At 38.9% G+C, this 18,184-nt stretch overlaps 1 long non-coding RNA gene across 9 annotated transcripts in view; it reads left to right on the forward strand.

Annotated features, from left to right (window-relative positions):
* The window catches only part of LOC147371366 (uncharacterized), a 178,302-nt gene that overhangs the window by 2,852 nt on the left and 157,266 nt on the right, over positions 1 to 18,184 (forward strand). For 5 of the 9 annotated variants that reach the window (XR_015164783.1, XR_015164781.1, XR_015164782.1 and 2 more), the window contains one exon: positions 2,937 to 5,720. The exons of the other annotated variants lie outside the window; for them this stretch is intronic. This is a non-coding gene — a long non-coding RNA (uncharacterized LOC147371366). Of the gene's footprint in view, positions 1 to 2,936; positions 5,721 to 18,184 lie in introns of those variants that run through there. 9 annotated transcript variants of the gene reach the window in all.

Here is an 18,184-nt window from a genome sequence, read left to right on the forward strand (position 1 = left end):
TTTAAATCTTAGCTTTGGCACTTGACTATGTGGCCTCAGGCAAGTTATGTAACCTCTCTTTGGGTGAGGTTCATCATTGATATTAAAAAAGGATTATTGTGCTAGTATCAGTTCAGTTCAGGTGCTCAGTCGTATTCGACTCTTTACGACCCCATGAACCACAGCACGCCAGGCCTCCCTGTCCATCACCAACTCCTGGAGTTCACTCAAACTCATGTCCATTGAGTCACAGATGCCATCCAACCATCTCATCCTCTGTCGTCCCCTTCTCCTCCTGCCTTCAATCTTTCCCAGCATCAGGGTCTTTTCAAATGAGTCAGCTCTTCACATAAGGTGGCCAAAGTATGGGAGTTTCAGCTTCAACATCAGTCCTTGCAATGAACACCCAGGACTGATCTGCTCTAGCATGGACTGGTTGGATTTCCTTGCAGTCCAAGGGACTCTCAAGAGTCTTTTCCAACACCACAGTTCAAAAGCATCAATTCTTTGGTGCTCAGCTTTCTTTACAGTCCAACTCTTACATCCATACATGACTACTGGAAAAACCATAGCCTTGACTAGATGGACCTTTGCTGGCAAAGTAGTGTCTCTGCTTTTTAATATACTGTCTGGATTGGTCATAACTTTTCTTCCAAGGAGTAAATGTCTTTTAATTTCATGGCTGCAGTCACCATCTGCAGTGATTTTGGAGCCCAGAAAAATAAAGTCAGCCACTGTTTCCCTATCTATTTGCCATGAAGTGATGGGACTAGATGCCATGATCTTAGTTTCCTGAATGTTGAGCTTTAAGCCAACTTTTTCACTCTCCTCTTTCACTTTCATCAAGAGGCTTTTGAGTTCCTCTTCACTTTCTGCCATAAGAGTGGTGTCATCTGCATATTTGAGTTTATTGATATTTCTCCTGGCAATCTTGATTCCAGCTTGTGCTTCATCCAGCCCAGTATTTCTCTTGATACACTCTGCATAGAAGTTAAATAAGCAGGGTAACAATATACAGCCTTGATGTACTCCTTTTCCTATTTGGTACCAGTCTGTTGTTCCATGTCCAGTTCTAACTGTTGTTTCCTGACCTGCATACAGATTTCTCAAGAGGCAGGTCAGGAGGTCTGGTATTCTGACCTGTTTCTGAATTTTCCACAGTTTATTGTGATCCACACAGTCAGAGATTTTGGCATAGTCTATAAGGCAGAAATAGATGTTTTTCTGGAACTCTCTTGCTTTTTCAATGATCCAACAGATGTTGGCAATTTGATCTCTGGCTCCTCTTGCTTTTCTAAATCCAGCTTGAACATCTGGAATTTCTTGGTTCATGTATTGCTGAAGCCTGGCTTGGAGAGTTTTGAGCATTACTTTGCTAGCATGTGAAATGAGTGCAATTGTGCAGTAGTTTGAGCATTCTTTGGCATTGCCTTTCTTTGGAATTGGAATGAAGACTAACCTTTTCCAGTCCTGTGGCCACTGCTGAGTTTCCCAAATTTGCTGGCATATTGAGTACAGCACTTTCATACCATCATGTTTTAGAATTTGAAATAGCTCAACTGGAATTCCATCACTTCTACTAGCTTTGTTTGTAGTGATGCTTCCTAAGGCCCATTTGACTTCACATTCCAGGATGTCTGGCTCTAGTTGACTGATCACACCACCATGATTATCTGGCTCATGAAGATCTTTTTTGTACTGATCTTCTGTGTATTTTTGACACCTCTTCTTAATATCTTCTGCTTCTGTTAGGTCCCTACCATTTCTGTCCTTTATTGAGCCCATCTTTGCATAAAATGTTCCCTTGTTATCTCTCATTTTCTTGAAAGGATCTCTAGTCTTTCCCATTCTATTATTTTTCTCTATTTCTTTGCACTGATCACTTAGGAAGACTTTATCTCTCCTAGCTATTCTTTGGAACTCTACATTCAAATGGGTATATCTCTCCTTTTCTCCTTTGCTTTTCACTTCTCTTTTTTTTCACAGCTCATTGTAAGGCCTCCTCAGGCAGCCATTTTGCTTTTTTGCATTTCTTTTTCTTGGGAATGGTCTTACTCCCTGTCTCCTGTGCAATGTCACTAATCTCCATCCCTAGTTCATCAGGCACTCTATCAGATCTAGTCCCTTAAATCTATTTCTCACTTACACTGTGTAGTCATAAGGGATTTGATTTAGGTCATACCTGAATAGTCTAGTGGTTTTCCCTACTTTCTTCAATTTAAGTCTGAATTTGGCAATGAGGAGTTCATGATCGGAGCCACAGTCAGCTCACAGTCTTGTTTTTCCTGACTGTATAGAGTATCTCCATCTTTGGCTGCAAAGAATATAATCAGTCTGATTTCAGTGTTGACCATCTGGTGATGTCCATGTGTAGAGTCTTCTCTTGTGTTGTTGGAAGGGGGTGTTTGCCATGACTAGTGTGTTCTCTTGGCAAAACCCTCTTAGCCTTTGTTGTGCTTCATTCTGTACTCCAAGGCCAAATTTGCCTGTTACTCCAAGTGTTTCTTGACTTCCTACTTTTGCATTCCAGTCTCCTATAATGACAAGGACATCTTTTTTGGGTGTTAGTTCTGTTAAGGTATTTAATTCATTTTTTCATTGAATTGTTTTCTTATTGTTGAACATCAAAAGTTCTTTGTATATTTGGGTAATAGTCCTTTATCAGATGTGTCTTCTGGAAATATTTTCTCCCAGTCTGTGATTATACCTTTTCATGATCTGAATAGTGTCTTTCTCAGAGCAGTAGTTTTTAATTTTAAGGAAATCCAACTTATCAATTATTCCTTTTATGGACTGTGCCTTTGGTGGTTTTTCTAGAATGTCATCACATAGTCTTCTGTTACTGTCCGTGAACTTGACAATTTTGCATTTTGGTCTATGATGCATTTTGAGTTACTTTTTCTGAAGCGTATAGGTCTGTGTCTAGATTTAATTATTTTTTGTTTGTGGATGTCCAGTTTTCCCAGCACCATTTCTGAAAGAGACTGCTGCTGCTAAGTCACTTCAGTCGTGTCCGACTCTGTGCGACCCCATAGACGGCAGCCCACCAGGCTCCCCCGTCCCTGGGATTCTCCAGGCAAGAACACTGGAGTGGGTTGCCATTTCCTTCTCCAATGCATGAAAGTGAAAAGTGAAAGTGAAGTTGCTCAGTCGTGTCCGACCCTCAGCGACCCCATGGACTGCAGCTTTCCAGGCTCCTTCGTCCATGGGATTTTCCAGGCAAGAGTACTAGAGTGAAAGAGACTACTATAATATTATAAATCTATTATATTGCCTTTGCTCCTTTGTCAAGGACCAGTTGACTGTACTTACATGGGTGTGTTTCTGATTTTTCTATTCCCTTGGCCTATTTTTTTTTGCCAATACCACACTTTTTTTTTTTTTTATTACTGTAACTTCTTGAAATGCAAGTATAATGGATACTGGAGTTTTGACATCTCTCTGGGATTATGAATTAAGTTTTAAGATGCAAGCCATATTGATAGAGCAAAAAGATAGAAGATCTTATGAAAGATGCTTAAATATACATTCTCTCAGTACTTCCTAAACTTCATTCATTGCCTACTAGCAAAATTTTTGCACCAGAACTATCATGGTGCTATTTTTCTTTTTTAAAAAAACAAATAGAGCAAAACAAAATTCAACAATGTGTATGGAAACTGAGTATATGAAAATCTTCACTAATGGCACACATCATGTTTATTCTTCACATCTGAAGTTATTCTAAATGTTTCATTTTTTAAGGTTTGAGTTATTCATAGGCATATCCAAATTCTATGCCTGCAATTTGTGCTATCTAAACTAGATTCCCATAGGTCCACCCACTTTAGCTCCAACTAACATAATAATAACTAGCATGTTTTACATGTAAAACTGGCACTATATATATATATATATATATATATACACACACACACACACACATATATATATATATATACAGACTATGAATAAAACAGTTAAAAATATTCTCACAAAGTTATCTCAAGTGTACATAAGGTAACTAAAAATTTCAATCTACCTAGGTCTGGGGGATTTCTAGGACATAGAACTTTTGATGCTAAAATTGGAATAGTTTCAGACAAACCAGGACTGTTGGTCACACTACAAGTCTATAATATATTTAGGAAAACATGGCATTATCTCATATAATATTCTTTCAGCTACCTAGTTAGATATAATTATCCCTCTTCTAAAGATGAGAATCCAGGTACAATGTGTATGTGGTAATATGGCCACTATTAAATACTGATATCTAGGTCTGGCTGGCTTTAAAATAGCTGAGAATAAACCAATTCTCACTTAATATCTTACAGGAAAATCAATTTTGACAATGTGTGTTACTCAAACTCTAGCAAGAAACTGTGGGGCTGTCCAGTCCCACCTTAGATTCCTCTTAAAGGGTTTAGAACACCACAGGGAGCCTTGCGTGAGTTCAGGGACATAGTCTTCTGGCCCACCATAAGGATGCCACCCTGTCTTCCCCCTTGCCCTGTGTTCCTTGTCCGTGTTGTCACTGTCGGCCACCTCACTTCGGCCCCCTTCTACTCTAGCCCTATTCAAGCGGCCCTCTCTCAACTGCTGAGTGTTTTCATCTTGCAGATATTTTAGTAAGATATGATTTTATTGTAAAACCTTCCCTAGCTGGGTTCTTTGTAGGAAAATTTGGGAAGATCAGAGCTAGATGGCAAAATAAACAGAAATATTCATCTTGCTATGGACTAAATATTTGTGTTTCCCCAAATTCAAGTGTTGAAACATAAAACCCAATGTATTGCTTTTAGGAGATGGGGCCTTTGGAAGGCACTTTAGGGCATGAGGGTGGAGCCTTCATAAAAGAGATGAATGCCTTTATGAAAGAGACCCCCAGAGAAAGCCTTGCCCCTTATGCCGTGTGAGGTTATAGTGAGAAGGCACCATCTATAAACCAGTAAGTGGGCTCTCACCAGACAGTGAATCTGCTTGAGACTTGATCTTGAGCTTCCCAACTTCTAGAACTGGGAGACGTAAATTTCTGTTGTTAATAAGCCACCTAGTCTATGGTATTTGTTACAGCAGCCCAAACAAACCAAGACAACTTAAATATTTTCAGAATATTTCTTCCTCTTCTCATTTTTCTTGAACGAGTGTCCTTTCAACTTTCTTGCCTAAAATGAAGTCTGCCTTTCCTTCCAAGATCTTTTTTTTTTTCTAATTTTATTTTATTTTTAAACTTTACATAATTGTATTAGTTTTGCCAAATATCAAAATGAATCCGCCACAGGTATACATGTGTTCCCCATCCCGAACCCTCCTCCCTCCTCCCTCCCCATACCATCCCCCTGGGCTGTCCCAGTGCACCAGCCCCAAGCATCCAGCATCATGCATCGAACCTGGACTGGCAAGATCTTTTTTCATATGCACAGACATATGGCAGATCTGTTTCACTGGCTTTCCAGATTTTGCAAGATAATGTGCTTTAGATAACTTGAAATGCTGCTGGTCCAAATTGAGATGTACTGGAAATGTAAAATACACATAGGATTTTTAAGATTTAGTGTGGAAAAAAAGTAAACTAAAATATTTCATATTGATTATGTGATGAAATTATAATCTTTTGTATACTTTAGATTAAATTAAAATATATCAGGTTTTCATTTGTTTTTATTTTTTTAAAATGTGCCTACAAGAAGTGTAAAATGAAATGCTCACATTTCTGTTGGATAATTAACTCTACAGTATCATGATGGCCTCACATAGCTGGGATTAAAGAATATGTTTATCAGGAGAAAGTGCATTCATTCCTGTTTTCTTTGTCCATTCACTCCTCTATCCTCTCAACCATCCATATATTCATTCATTTAACAGCTGGATTTTATAGATGTAATTGTGGGGAAATAGACTTGGTCATTCTCTTCATGAATCATATGGTTTAGTGAAGGAAAAATTAATTAGTTAAATATTTCACCAGTAAACACATAATTAGAACCTGTGTTAGGTTGGAAAGTTGTGTGGGCCATGAAAGCCATACAGAAAAGAATTAGGCTTAGAAGGGGAGTAGGGCATCTAAAACACTCTGTACTTTCAAGGGATTGAGCATTTGGCCTCATAGCTAAAGGATGAGTTGGAGTGCAGTAGGCCAGAGTGTGGTAGGAAGAGAGAGAAGACCATCCCAAATGATTCTTCCTCAAATCTTGGAACAAGATGACCCATGGCACTAAAAGAGAACAAGAAGCATTCCTTAGGATGAGACTGGAGAGAGAAGTATAGGCCAAATCAACAAATCTTGAGGGGCAAGTGGCCAAGAAGCAGAGAACATCAGCAGTGGCTATTACAAACTTGTACTGGCACAGGATAAGCTAGTGGGCAATTTTTTTCAGGTCAAAAGCTCAACCTAGATGTCCATCAGCAGACAAATGGATAAGAAAGCTGTGGTACATATACACAATGGAATATTACTCAGCCATTAAAAAGAATACATTTGAATCAGTTCTAATGAGGTGGATGAAACTGGAGCCTATTATACAGAGTGAAGTAAGCCAGAAAGAAAAACACCAATACAGTATACTAACGCATATATATGGAATTTAGAAAGATGGTAATGATAACTCTATATGTGAGACAGCAAAAGAGACACAGATGTATAGAACGTCTTTTGGACTCTGTGGGAAAAGGCAAGGGTGGGATGATTTGAGAGAATAGCATTGAAACATTTATATTACCGTATGTGAAACAGATCGCCAGTCCAGGTTCGATGCATGAGACAGGGTGCTCGGGGCTGGTGCACTGGGATGACTCAGAGGGATGAGCTGGGGAGGGAGGTGGGAGGGGATTCAGGATAGGGAACACATGTAAACCCATGGCCTATTCATGTCAATGTATGGCAAAAACCACTACAATGTTGTAAAGTAATTAGCCTCCAATTAAAATAAATAAATTTTAAAAAAGCTCTGTAAAGGTCATTTTGGGTTGTTATATTGTTTACTTTAGAACTTTTAGCATCAGATATAGATTTGAAAATGAGCTGTGGAGTGTGGTGGCTTTTACGTCAGATCTGGTTTTTTTCTTTAAAATTTAATTGCAGAGCTCTTTTAGACAGGATTATTCCAGCTTAGCCATGCCAAAATGAGCAAGGCTGTAGGGATGCAGAGGGAAGATGTTCTCAGGAATTTATGTAATCTCTCCACCTTCTGCCTAGGAGCCAAATGGAAATCCAATTTAAAAAAAAAAGTTCAGGGGAAAGAAGGGACACTTTTTTGATTATTTCTTCCAATCAAAAGATTTCTCTGAATTCTTCTCTGCTGAACTCTTGGTGGATAGGCGTTTGTTTTAATAAGACAGATTCTCTTCTTGATCATCACTAAATCCTGGCATTGATTCTGAGCATGATTGTGGTAATATATGCAAAAGTATAATTTAGGTTGTAAAGTGCTATATAAAATTTATTTCTATCGCCCTTAATCATTGAGGATCACAGCCTCCTGCTCAAAGGTTATCTGGATTATTTTTTTCATAACCCCTTTTTATTCAAATGAGTAAGAAAAGGAATTCACCGTGAAGCCACTTCCTGTAGTTTTAAAGTTTATCCACTTAAACTACAAGTTTTTCTGGGAAAAGATCTATAAATAACTGTGAAGCTGAGGAATGCATGGGAAATTAAAGTTAATACAGAATGCATTGGGTTTTCTTGGGGGTTTTAAGTAAACTGCTTCCTGTTTTGTTTGTTGGGTAACACATGGTTAACTGGCTTGGGACATTATATAATGTTGGGAAGACTGACCCATTTTTTTGACATACAACTTAAATCATGTTTAAAATATGCTTTATCATTTGTAATCTTGTGAATTTATAATAAGCAATGTGTATTTTGTCTTCCTCGCTTTGGCACAGAGCTCCTAAAACCCTTGGAATTTCTAAAGTGATAAGAGATAAAGGTGTTCTAGGTTAATGATTGACTTTGGGACTGCACCTAAAGATGAGGGCTGGTTGCCAGGAGAACTAACCCTGTAATTAGAGGGTTGGAACTTTTAGACCCACTCCCAGATCCTGAGGAGAGTGGAGGGGCTGGAGGTTGAATCAGTTGCCAAGAGCCAATGATTTAATCAATTGTGAACCAGTAATCTACTAAGTAAAATGTTTCTCTGGGTTCTGTAAGCCACTGTAGCAAATTAATTGAATGCAATAAGGAGATCATGGCAACCCCTTATTTATAGCAGTTGATCACAACCTGGACTTAAAACACAAACACCTCAAGTCCAAGGAAAGCATCATAGAAACCTCTAACTTGGCGAGATAGGATTGTAGTGCCATTTTCAGAAGTGGAGCAGGTTGGGGAGGAGTGGGTTGGGAGGTAAGAAGAGTCAGGAGCTTAGATTTAGAAAGACGGAGTTGCCTATCCCAGTGGAGATATCAAGTAGACAGCTGGATACACGAGGGCAGAACTAAACATTTGGAAGATACTTTTACCTTGGTTGTTCTTCAGTCGCCCAGTCATGTCTGACTCTTCGTGGCCCCACGGATTGCAACACACCAGGCCAGGCCTTCCAGCCAACCCACTCTATTAAATTTTCATTTACTTTCTACCAACCCACTCTATACATTTTAAAATTTGATAGAGTGGGTTGGTGGACAGCAATTAGGGAAAAGATTTCAGTTAGAAAAGAAAAGAAATTATAGGAGCATTCTTAAAATTCCAGTTACTTATGGCTCATAACAAAATCTTATGTAGCAAATTGTACAAGGATTGTGTTATTACTATAAAATTTATTGATAGGACTTATTTGCTTACATTCTTTTAAGAAAATTTATTGGAGTATAGCTGAGTTAGCATTGTGTTAGTTTCAAGTGTACAGCAAAGTGGATCAGTTATATATATATCCACTCTTTTTTAGGTTCTTTTCCATATAGGCTATTACAGAGTATTGGATAGAGTTCCCTGTGATATACAGTAGGTTTTTATTATCTATTTTATATACATTAGTCTGTGTATGTAACCAGTTGGTCAGAGTGGCTGAAGACACAATTTGTGTCTTGTGTGTGTGTGGGGGGGGGAGGGAATGGGGATGTGGGTGCAGTATTGTGAGACTGAGCCCTCAATCTATGGAATCTGATGCTATCTCTGGGTAGATAGTGTCCGACTGTGTGGAATGTGTTAGTCACTCAGTCGTGTCTGATTCTTTGCAACCTCATGGACTGTAGCCCGTCAGGCTTCTCTGTTCATGGAATTCTCCAGGCAAGAATACTAGAGTGGATTGCCATTCCCTTCTCCAGAGGAACTTCTCAACCCAGGGATTGAACCCTGGTCTCCTGCCTCGCAGGCAGATTCTTCACTGTTTGAGCTACAGGGAAGTCTAGATAATGTCAGAACTGAGTTGAATGCTCAAGCACGTTGTTGGTATAGGAACCCCTACCCAGCACTATTCCCCACACACATTGGAATTGGGTCTGGGAACCCAAAAGAACATACCTGCAGCAGAACTAAGTACACACAGGAAAGATGTCACTGTGTCTGTTATATGTTTGAGAAATATATGTTTTCCCAAACATATATTCACTTATTTATAAGACCTTTTAGAAAAACCTTTCAAAGTAACATTAAAAGGAAACTTGGAGACAAAGTAAGATTTTACAAGTATAACAGAATAAAACTTTTTAAAGGCTAGAGTAGAAATAAAACTATATAACCAAGAAACTGCTTATTAGAAAAAATGATGTTGACTTTGGATTTAGCATGAATTATCCAGTTTACAGACTTGCAAATTTTCATTTCACTTCACCTTTCATCTCTTATTCTCTGATGCTGTCAGTGTTGTTATTTGTTGATAGCTTAGTAAATTTTTGCTTGCATTATTTAACTTTTTTTCCAGGAAGAAAAGCAGAGGAATTATAAAAAACAGTGAAAATCTGGACAATTCAGTCTCATTTAAAGAAACAAGTTAAAACCTTGGCCCTATGACCTCACCATTCTTTTCTCTGTACACAAAATACAAGTTACTGTCTCTAGGAGTCACAAACTGACTATCATAAATCCTAAACCCTAGTCAGAATCCTTTATTCATACCCATCCAAGCATTTCCATGGTTTAATAAATCCCCAGGCTGTTCTAAGTGAGAAGGTTAACTTGACTAACAAGACAGTCTTCTACTAGGTCATTTTCTATAATCATCTCCTCATTCACATTGAACATTTAAGAACCCAAGTTGTCAAATAATCCAAGAATTCTAAGTCTGAAGTCTTTGTAATTCCAGGCTGAGTGGTAGATTTTAAATCACCATATTGAGAATATTAGGAGAGAGAAAGGTTGACTTTTCTTTCTGAGAGTGTCTCCTTTCTCAGTCAGTTTAGTCACTCATCTGTGTCCGACTCTTTGAGACCCCATGGACTGCAGCACCCCAGGCTTCCCTCCCTATCACCAACTCCCAGAGCTTGTTCAAACACATGTCTATTGAGTTGGTGATGCCATCCAACCATCTCATACTTTGTCATCCCCTTCTCCTGCCTTGTATCTTTTCCAGCATCAGGGTCTTTTCCAAGAATCAGTTCTTAGCAGCAGCTGTCCAAACTATTGGAGATTCAGCTTCAACATCAGTCTTTCCAATGAATATTCAGGACTGATTTCCTTTAGGATTGACTGGTTTGATCTCATTGCAGCCCAAGGGACTCTCAAGAGTCTTCTCCAACACCACAGTTCAAAGCATCAATTCTTTGGCGCTCAGCTTTCTTTAGTCCAACTCTCACATTGATACATGACTACTGGAAAAACTGTAGCTTTGACTAGACAGACCTTTGTTGGCAAAGTAATGTCTCTGCTTTTTAATGCGCTGTCTAGGTTGGTCATATATTTTCTTCCAAGGAGCAAGCATTTTTTAATTTCATGGTTGCAGTCACCATCTGCAGTGATTTTGGAGCCTAAAAAAATAAAGTCTCCTCCCTAGTGACTTGAGAAACCTGAGATAATCCCACTGAGATGAGACACCTGTCTTTCTCTGCCAGACAGTATGAATTTTGCATTTAAGACTGTTAGATAAGCACTAACATGAATGCTAAAAGTAGGGTGAGTCAGAGTGCCGATTATATGTAGTTCAGGATCTAAAATATTAATGGATGAGGGATTGTGTTATCCTCCATTTCCTCTGCTCTTTGCACTGGATCAGGAAAAAGGAACTCTCAGGTTAGCAAAACCAATTGTTGTGTATAGGAGTTTGACCTCTGCAGGTCTGTGACTCTTAAGAGAGAAGTTTGGACATTAACTCCACAGTAGTTTTTTTTTTTTTTCCCCTGCAAATCAGATCAATTCAACCTAATCCAATTTTATTTGATCTGGTCTATATTCCAAGAACTATGCTCAGTGATGATGATTATATTAGGCAGGGTTCTCTAGAGAGGGCGAGAGGGAGAATTTTAGGAAATGGCTTATGTAATGATGGTGGCTGCCAAGTCCAAAATCAGCAGGATAGGCCTGCAGGCTGGAGACCCATGGAAGAGACACAGTTCCAGTACAAAGGCTGTCTACTGGCCAAATTCCCTCTTCCTCCAGAAGGTCAGTGTTTTTCTATTAAGGCTTTCAAGTGATTAGATGAGGCCCATTCACATTACGGAGGATAATCTATTTTCAGTGCAGTCACTCAGTCATGTCTGACTCTTTGAGACCCCATGGACTGCAGCATGCCAAGGCTTTCCAGTCCATCACCAACTCCCAGAGTTTGCTTAAACTCACGTCCATCGAGTACGTCATGTTTCAACCATCTCATCCTCTGTCGTCCCCTGCTCCTGCCTTCAGTCTTTACCATCATCAGGGTCTTTTCCAATGAGTCAATTCTTTGCATCAGGTGGCCAAAATATTGGATTTTCAGCTTCAGCATTAGTCCTTCCAGTAAATATTCAGGACTGATTTCCTTTAAGATTGACTGGTTTGATCTCCTTGCAGTCCAAGGGACTCTCAAGAGTCTTATCCAAAACCACAGTTCAAAAGCATCAGTTCTTCAGTGCTCAGCTTTCTTGATGGTCCAACTCTCACAAAATCAAATGTTAATCTCATCTAAAATATATCTTGACAGAAACATTTAGAATAGCATTTAACCAAATATCCAGGCACTGTGACCTAGCTAAACTAGCACATAAATTGACAACCACAGTAACCAATAATGTAGAAGTTAGTCAATGTATTGACTGTCTCGTGGGTAAGGGAGAAGTTCAATGAAAGAACAATATAGTTAATAAGTGTCATGACAAGGAGAAGCACAAAGTGCTAGGAGATTTTCAAGGGGCAGAAATACTTCCTGAAGGAGATGACATTTGGACTGATCTGAACTTGCTTACATATAAACATTCCTGAGATGGGAGACAGTATGGAGAAATGAGAGCTGGGAAGGTTGCTTGATTGGCAGAGAAATGTTCAGTTGCCGTCTTGTTCAACTCTTTGCAACCCCATGGACTGGAGCACACAAGGCTCTCCTGTCCTCCACTATCTCCCAGAGTTTGCTCAAACTCATGTCCATTGATTCAATGATACTATCTATCCATCTCATTCTCTGCCACCCCCTTTCCCTTTTGTCTTCAGTCTTTCACAGCATCAGGGTCTTTTCCAATTGCATGTACAAACCCCTGAACTGAGAGAGAGCTTGGCTTATTCAGAGGAATGTAAATGCAGTTGTTCATGATGGTTAGAGCTTAGAGTGTAAGGAATGGGCACAGTAGCTAGAGAAATGAACAGGTCCAATCATTAAAGGTCCTGAATGCCAAATTAAGGAACTTTTAGGTTATTATTTGTTGCCTGATAAGGTTGAAAGAGATGGGAATACCAGATCACCTGACCTGCCTCTTGAGAAACCTATATGCAGGTCAGGAACCAACAGTTAGAACTGGACATGGAACAACAGACTGGTTCCAAATAGGAAAAGGAGTACATCAAGGCTGTATATTGTCACCCTGCTTATTTAACTTATATGCAGAGTACATCATGAGAAACGCTGGGCTGGAAGAAGCACAAGCTGGAATCGAGATTGCTGGGAGAAATATCAGTAACCTCAGATATGCAGATGACACCACTCTTATGGCAGAAAGTGAAGAGGGAACTAAAAAGCCTCTTGATGAAAGTGAAAGAGGAGAATGAAAAAGTTGGCTTAAAGCTCAACATTCAAAAAACAAAGATCATGGCATCTGGTCCCATCACTTCGTGGGAAATGGATGGGGAAACAGTGGAAACAGTGTCAGACTTTATTTTGGGGGGCTCCAAAATCACTGCAGATGGTGACTGCAGCCATGAAATTAAAAGACGCTTACTCCTTGGAAGGAAAGTTATGACCAAGCTAGACTGCATATTCAAAAGCAGAGAAATTACTTTGCCAACAAAGGTCTGTCTAGTCAAGGCTATGGTTTTTCCAGTGGTCATGTACGGATGTGAGAGTTGGACTGTGAAGAAAGCTGAGTGCTGAAGAATTGATGCTTTGAACTGTGGTGTTGGAGAAGACTCTTGAGAGTCCCTTGGGCTGCAAGGAGGTCCAACCAGTCTATCCTAAAGGAGATCAGTTCTGGGTGTTCATTGGAAGGACTGATGTTGAAGCTGAAACTCCAATACTTTGGCCATCTCATGTGACGAGTTGACTCATTGGAAAAGACCCTGATGCTAGGAGGGATTGGGGGCAGGAGGAGAAGGGGACAACAGAGGATGAAATGGCTGGATGGCATCACCGACTCGATGGACATGGGTTTGGGTAAACTCTGGGAGTTAGTGATGGACAGGGAGGCCTGGCGTGCTGTGATTCATGGGGTCACAAAGAGTTGGACACGACCGAGTGACTGAACTGAACTGAAGGTTCATTGAAACATTTTTTGCCCTATGACTTCTACCATCTGAGAAGACAATGAAACCTCCTATACCCATTCCAGTGGATGAATTCTGCTGGCTGTCACAGTCTCAACTCCAGTAAGACCAAAATCCAAACCCAAGTCATCAGCTATACCATTCTCCCTATCAGATAAAAGAGACTTCTTCAGCTACAAACTAATGAACAGAGCCACTTGTAATTCTTGATAATTATCTCCAAAACTTAGACCTTCAAAGATTTCAAATATCCAGCCATGGAGAAATGAACTGCTTATCAAAATGCTTTTTATCTCTCACTATATTGTCCATTCTGGATTGGTATTTGGTTGTTTACCATGTTAATTAGTAGAAAGAGGATGAAAAGAGAGTCCCAGATATTGAACCACCTACCAACATGCTGCTCTGTTCAAGGCTAGAAGCTATGCTAAATGCTAGAGAACAAAATGATCAAGTTTAGTTTCTGCCTAGAGAGCTCTTACAATGACCATCTAGGCTAACTGTAGAGGGAAATGTCTGGGATTTGTAGGCAGGCTTCTGTACTGAATATTTCTCCACTCTTAACTAACCAAGTAACTTTGGGCAGAAAGTTAGTGCTTAATAATCGTGACTCATAACCTTGTGACTTAGCTTTCTTTTCCTGTGAAATAAGGATTGTAGTAATTTTCCTACAAAGACATTTGTCAATTAGAAACAGTATTTAACACTCATAGCTAGCAGAGTGCCTGGCACACAGGAGGCTTTCAACAAGTGCTATGATGTCATTCCTGAAAGCACCGAGAAAGGGATTGCTACCAGTGAGGGACGTGGGGCATTTATTCTTTGTGCAGTGAAGTGAAGTGAGTGAAGTTGCTCAGTTGTGTCCAACTCTTTGTGACTCCATGAGTCACAAAGGCTACTCTTTGAGACTGTAGCCTACCAGTCTCCTCCCTCCATGGGATTCTCCAGGCAAGAGTACTGGAGTGGGTTGCCATTTCCTTCTCCAGGGAAATCTTCCCGACCCAGGGATCGAACCCGGGTCTCCCACATTCCAGGCAGATGCTTTAACCTCTGAGCCACCAGGGAAGCCCATTCTTTGTGCAGAAGGCTGGTAAATTATCAAGGAAAGGTGTGGGACATCATCTTTCTTGGTGGGACCACCTGATTAAACAAATAGAACAATCAAAGGGTTCAAGACTTTGGACCATGAACAGATTCTCATGAGAAAATGAAACACTCCCTTAAGAAGCTGGTGCAACAGGCTGAGGGAACACCAAGGAGGACCTGACCATGGACTCGGAACAGGCATCTATTATGCTTAGACTTCTGATTAGCCTTTTGTTGACATCTTGGTATAAAGTCTGAGGTGGTGGTTTTCTAGAACATTCAACAGTCTGTCTTTGGCATTTAATCGTGTTTTTAAAATCAAAGTGGCATTTGTCACATGTAAGTCTGTCTCTTTGTCTCATCACAGTGTTACTTTATATACAGAGCCTAATGGTCTATGTGCTGAATTATCTTAATTTTGTCTGTAGGTTAAAGCTTTCATTGTCTTAAAAGAAAAAAAAAAACAAGTCAATTAAAGAAATAAATTCCACTGAAATGATCCACCCACAAATAGTCCTTTAAAAAATGGCTCTTTGTTAACACTCATATATTCTGATATATTGTTTTCTGGAGTGTTGGACTTTTGCAAAGATATAACTTAAGACTGTTATGCTAATCTAAATGCTAAGACTAAATGCTTATCATATCTGTATGGTAGTTTAGGTAGAATATATATTATATGATTATATAAGATAACGTCATGTTATCAGTTAAAATGTTGCTGATCTTATATTTTCATGAATTAGAATCCACTTTCTAATACTCCACTGCTTTTTTTTTTCTTTTATTGTTTTAACTTTCATTGAATACTTTTCTTCAAATTTCTGAGAAAAACACTTGGAAGCTGTAAGTAGTATGTGATATGTAGGCCTATTTGTAATGTACGTGTTATGCTAAACATATGTTCCCCAGTGTATTGTGTTTCTTAGTCCTTTCTCTGTGCATAATTGGATTTTAACAGGACACATGTAGTGGGAGGCTTTCTACCCTGAGACATTTCCTGGCTCCAGTGTTTGAGAGTATCTGAAATTATCTGCCTGATACTTCCTTGAAAATAGATGTATAGCTCTGTTTGGAAGGACCCTTGAGAAACTTGGAAAAGTTTTCATTAACAATAAATACTTGAAGATAGTAATTACCATAATAATATTTATACCCAGCAAAGATACTTTAACTTCCTAAATAAACTCTTTTGGCCTTAGGAAGTCTCTTATAATAATCTGATTTGCTTCTATCCTGAAAAGAAAATCTTCCCTGTAGCTTAATAACCTTCCAGAGAAAACATAGCTTCTACTCTTAATATGGGAAGGAAAATTTAATTTAGCCCCGTATTTAATAACTCATAAGAAAGTCATAATCGATTTGAATCAATTGTCATGGTAAGGTTTCATTTACTCCCCAGTGGGAAAGCTAATCAGGTTACTTCTTAAATGCACTGACTCCTAGAAAATCTTTTGGAATTTTGCTAATGATATTGACATCCATGGAAAAATAACTATCATTTAAATAAACCTTTCGGCCAAGCTTAATAGTAGATGATCTCTTCTATTTTATTCTAAATTTTTTGGTTTATCAGAATTATATAAAAATGAATTATAACAGACCCCCGAATTGTATTCTCTTTCCCTGGGAATTCAGATTAAAATAGGTTTGCATGTGATTTGTTGACATTCCAAATATTCTCCTTTTCTCCTCCTCTATACCCTCTTTCTTAGTGATCTTATCAAGACTCTTTGCTGTAAATATCACATTTATGTCAAGGCTCTCAGATTTAGGTCTCCAGGAAGAAAACTTGTTTTAAGCTCTCAGCTAGTGTGTCACAATATCACCCTTATAGTTGAACATTTTCTTATAAGGATTTCATACTTAACAACATGTCCTAGACCCAATCATCATTTCCCCAGTGTATCTAGCACCAGATAGTATGCCTAATATGTAGTAAGTATGGATGCTTTTGAATGAATGAATATCTAGATAAAAAATCAGCTAAAACTTTCTCCATGAAGTGTATAAGGAATGTCACATTTCCTTTTTTTTATTTTTTTAATTTGTATGTTGAAATGTCTAGCTTTACTTATGTTCTTATTAGTCTGGAGGAAGTAATAACATGTAAGACAAATTAATAAATAGAAAGTCTTCATGAGAAATGAAAATTATTCAGGAAAGTATTTAAAGACATAAGGCTCTAACAGTTCACCTTAGTATTCCAAATCAGGGAAGAGCAGCTTTGCAGGTAGGATGACAAAACTAGATGGCGGACAGAGACCTCACCTTCCTTGTTTTATTTTTTTTAGAATAATTATGTAGCAGAGGTACTAATTTTGCTACAATGACAATCATATTGCAATATAGAACAAATTATATTCTACATCTTAAATTTATACAATGTTATATGTCAGATATATTTGAAATAAAACAAAAACAAATGACTCCTTTTCAGGCAAAGAAATTGCATTTCCTTTTATTAAGTGAAATTTGACACTGGGATGTCAACTCTTGCTGGGAAGTTAGGAAGTTCAAACTCATATATTATTGAAAAGAGGAATCTCCTCTCTCTAAAGACACATGAGGATCCTTGAGGCTTATGTGGTGCCCATAAAAATAGGAGAAGGACCCTTATCTGTGGCTCTTAACTTAATTACAGATCTTTATTGTCATGCCTGCACTGCTTCTTAAAGGGAAACTGCTCTCAAGCCAAGCTTGAGCAAGCAATCTTTACTAATCCTGTGAGCCTGATGTCTAGGGTTCATCTTTGTCATGGATTCACAGTAATTTCCTGTTGAGAATTCGTCATTTCTTAGGGGCAGGACCTGGGTCTCCCTCTTTATTTTTGTCATCATCTTCTGAGCTTCAGACTTTGACTCATTTTAAATTTGGGTCCAACTGATCCAAGACATAATGTGTAAGAATACATGGATGGGATTTGTTAAATTTTGATTTTACAAAGACAACAAATTACTGTAAGTGATTGAATAAACAATATGGAATTGGAATTATTGACATTTTGTGTGTATGTGTATGTCCAGTTGCTTAGTTGTATCCAACTCTTTGCAACCCCTTTGCGACCCCGTGGTCTATAGCCTACCAAGGTTCCTCTGTCCATGGGATTTTCCAGGCAAGACCTTTGGAGTGGGTTGCCATTTCCTACTCCAGGGGATCTTCTGACCCAGGAGTTGAACACACATCTCTTGATTCTCCTGTGTTAGCAGGCAGATTCTCTACCATTGCACCTCCTGGGAAGCCCTTATTGACATTTTGCTACAAGGATATGGCATCCCACTCCAGTATTCTTGCCTGGAGAATCCCATGGACAGAGGA

The sequence above is a fragment of the Bos grunniens genome, chromosome 5, assembly GCF_055505025.1.
Source record: "Bos grunniens cultivar Pamir isolate PY7600 chromosome 5, Bosgru_T2T1.0, whole genome shotgun sequence".
Classification (NCBI taxonomy): Eukaryota; Metazoa; Chordata; class Mammalia; order Artiodactyla; family Bovidae; genus Bos; species Bos grunniens.